The sequence below is a fragment of the Trachurus trachurus genome, assembly GCF_905171665.1.
Source record: "Trachurus trachurus genome assembly, chromosome: 18".
Taxonomy (NCBI): domain Eukaryota; kingdom Metazoa; phylum Chordata; class Actinopteri; order Carangiformes; family Carangidae; genus Trachurus; species Trachurus trachurus.
In genome coordinates this window covers 15,350,514-15,354,516 of record NC_139909.1, presented here as the reverse complement: position 1 = coordinate 15,354,516, position 4,003 = coordinate 15,350,514, and the positions used below count along the sequence as shown (strand labels likewise).

The following is a 4,003-nucleotide window of genomic DNA, read 5'->3' as shown; positions in this document are numbered from 1 at the left end:
TTATCCTGTCTCCTCCCATTATATAACCTGCTCTGGTTGATGCCTAAGATCTTTTAAGTAAATGCAACTACAGTGTTTAGTGACTTTATAATGTAGAGCCATGGGATATTAGGGTCTCCCGTCCTAATAGCATGGGATCCCCACACTGCAGAGCACCAGAGGTAGAGACCGAGAGACTTTTCTCACCATGCAGCACTCCATGCATGTGCTTTTTGATGAACATCTTGGTCTCATATTTTTTCTGTAAACAAATTAAATCAAATATTGGATCTTAAATAATAATTTGTCACTAAAATAAGAATAAAACATTTACATTCTGTTTCTCATCATTGTCTATCAGCTGGTTTTTAAAGGTCTGCACCAGCTGATCTCTGACTGAAGCTTCATGTTCTGACTGTTTTACAGGGTCTAAACATTCTGATATGATCCTGGTGAGCCCCGTCCATCCTGTGACTGAGGGAGAGTCTGTTATTCTGAGCTGTGAATTCAAGACAAACAAAAAACCTTCCAGTGTGTTTTTCTATCAGAATAACAAACTGATCCAAAACGACACCAGGACGGAGCTGAATATCTCTGCAGTGTCAAAGTCTGATGAAGGTTTCTACAGGTGTGAGTCTTCAGGAAAGAAGTCTCCACAGAGCTGGGTGTCAGTCAGAGGTGAGTAGTGTTAAAATGTTTGTCCTTTTTCTATTTTGTGAACTGTGTTGTTACACTGGTAACATAAAGTACTATGTTTATATGCCTGTGCTGTATATTGATTAGTTTCTGAATATTTTTTTTCCACCTGCCTTAAACTTTTAGGAAATGATTTTGTCAGTTATGATTTAAAGTTTTTCATTATTTGTAACATTTAATCTACGATATTTACATTTATAGCTGGGCCCAAACCTGAAAGCTCTTCATTTCCTGTGCTGCTGATTGTTTTGCTGCTTTGTGGAGTCGTACTGATTGTCGTCCTGCTCCTCTTGTGTCGTCACAGACGGTCCAAGGGTGAGACATCTATCCTCTGATGTTTAACAGTTTATTTCTGCTTTAAATATTAATGTAATATAAACTCATGTCATTGAGACAGAAAATAGCAGAAGGACAATTAATTAACATTCATCAAATGTCTTTTCCACAGATTTATGCTTCATGAGGTCAGTTCAACACTCTTCTCTCTGGTCTTAAATATAACAGCAGTTCACTCTGTTTCTGTGTTAAATCTACTGTATTTATGATGTTATAGGTCGATCCAGTCAGAGAGCAACACCACAAATAACCAAAGCCAACATAGTGAATACGCCTCTCCTCTAAATGGTTGGTATCACAACAAGGCTGATTATTGTCGTTTTCATTTTTTTCTTTATCTATTCATTAACATTTCTTACACTCTGTGGAAGTGGAAGTCCATGAGAATGAGGATATCTTACTGACAGGGCACAATGAGTAATTAAAATATCTTATAGTCCAAGAACAAACAAATAAATATAAAACAATGGAGGATTTTTGTCAATAATATGATCTTTATTCTATATAATGGAGGTCAAACATCAATCTGACCTTGGTTTTCTTTGTTGCCACAGGTGAATCTCATCTCTATGATACAATCAGAACTGAAGATGCTGCAAATGGTACAGTTTCTACTTTTGGAGCCAGTCGCTTGAAATGATGCAACTGTTTTATTTGATATGAGACTCAGTAACTTAAACATGTCTTTATCACAGGTGCAGGTGCATCTCAGGACGTGACATATTCTTCTATTGAACTTAAAAATATTGGAAAGAAGCGTGAGTGCTCCAGATATGTGTAATGTAGAAGATTAAAACGTTTATTTGACTTGCAGTGTCTAAAACAATGACATTTTCTTTCTTTTATAAATTCCCCCTTTAACAGCCAAGCAGCGTGAACCAGCCGAGACCTCTCTTTACTCTGATTTGAAGATTGGAGCTACAGGTGCAGTCTTGCTCATAATTTGTCTTGTTTCATATTCACTATGATGGGATTGTGATTGTTTGTCTGATGTCATTACCTTCATGTACATTTCCATTTTGCAGACATGACATGAAACTGATTAGTTTCTCTTATGTTTTTTATTCTCTAGTCATCCTGTTTCACATTATGAAATACTGGAGCTTATATGTGGAAGTTCACCACCCTCCTTCTCCTTTCTGTCTTTCATAAATGAGCTGGTGCAATCATAGATAATTAAGTGTAAAAATAGTCTTGCACTGCCATCACTTTTTCACCCTTCAATCCGTGTTATGAATGTTTTTTTCTGAAAGTTTGTTCTTCATGGCACAGATTAAAACTGAATGAGATGTAAGAAAATTAGAAATACAAAAAACACACGAGATGTGGTATAGTTTGTGTGTGTTTTGACTTTCATGTCTATATCTGATGCCAGTCAAACGCGTCCTGAATTTCTTACACTTATTGCTGCATGTGAATGTGTCCATCAGTCCATCAGCTGTGTATCACAGAGATCTGGCTTCTGTTTTAGAAAACGGTGCCACATACGCCCAGGTCAACATCCTGAGCAAAGGAAAAGGCAAGAAAAAGAAAGGTTGGTAAAGTTTGTAGTCACTTGTGTTTTATGATCGTATATCTTTTTAGTAATGCATGTTTATTTTTTGTATTTATGCAGGACAACAGTTGCCTTATTACAGTACTCTACTACATGTCCAGTTTCAGCACAAGGATCATTACAGCACCTTTAGTTGACTTAGTGGAGACTTGAACTCTAATTTATCCTTGTTAACCGTCTCAATCTAATCATCTCTCGCTCACAGGAAAATCAACTCCTACTGCGACTGATGAAACTCTTTATTCTGAAGTGAAAACCACAGGAGCAGCTTCTGGTAATAATCATGTGTAATTATTTGAATATTGTCCTGATTTATGAACTCGGCATTGAATCTTGGATAAACCTGTGTCTTTGTTTTCCTCTTCTCCCAGATCTGTGAAGAGCTGCGTCAACAAAACCAAAGAACTGGTCGACTGAACTTTCTGCAACGACTTGCAAGTGTGTCCATATACAGTATCACACATGAATTTCCCTTTAGGGATCAATAGGTAATTCTTATATTATCTTATTTTATCTTACATGCTCACTTTTTATTGCCAGTAGCTTATAAACACATAGATTTAATATTGTTTTAGCACAAAGAACAAAACTTCTGAGATGTATTTACATTTAACATTTATAAGTGCCTACTGTACATTAGAATTTGTATTGCTTCATACAGTTTTTCTTTATTATCATATCGTTATCTATTTATATCGTAATTTTTCTTTGTTAACTTGGTACCACTTTGTAATAAGACTCCCCTTATAAAATATTTATGAAAGGTTTATATCTACTTTATTAATGTGTTACAAGATGTTAAAACAGTCGTAAAAAGCATTTGCCTGATCTTACCAAATTGTGATCCTGCATCAATACAGGAAAACGGTTATTACTTGTTTATTCTGATTTTCAAAGTGTTTACAACTGTTTTATTCTATTTAATAATATCTATAAATCCTTTATAAAGGTCTTATAGTAAAGTGGTACCTTTTAGGTTTTAGTGTAGGATATGTTACAGTACAGGCTGCTCCAAAAAGCAGCAACAGCAGTTTTATACATTATATTACAGCTTAAGTATATAAATATTTGTGCAGTGTATTTATTCAGTGTTAAATTTTAACTGCAAGCAAACATTATATTATATCCTTATATTCCTGCTACAGTGTATGTGAATAGGATTTTAAGAAAGCAAAGGGGGATGAGTTGGTTTTGTTTAGCCGTTTGAAACTCACAGGCCACATAAAGTAGTGAAAATAAAAACCAGAGTCCTGGCATTTGGATTCTGTTTTCTAGTGATAGGTCATGTGACCTGTGATTGGCCACAACAACAAAGGTCAAGTCAAAATGACAGGTTAATAAAGTCCACTGCAACTGTTCTTGTACAAAATCCAGCTGTTGGAGCATGTGAGGTTCCAAAACACAAGAACTTAAGTGTTGCAGCTTTGAGCTCGACTG

The 4,003-nt window shown here is 35.6% G+C and overlaps 1 long non-coding RNA gene across 1 annotated transcript; it reads left to right on the top strand.

Annotated features, from left to right (window-relative positions):
- The first annotated feature begins 1,226 nt into the window (after positions 1-1,226).
- LOC311002230 lies at positions 1,227-3,187 on the top strand. The gene is made up of 7 exons (XR_014596227.1): positions 1,227-1,299; positions 1,566-1,613; positions 1,707-1,769; positions 1,876-1,935; positions 2,483-2,545; positions 2,772-2,840; positions 2,938-3,187. It is a non-coding gene; the product is annotated as an uncharacterized lncRNA (long non-coding RNA).
- The last annotated feature ends 816 nt before the right edge of the window (positions 3,188-4,003 follow it).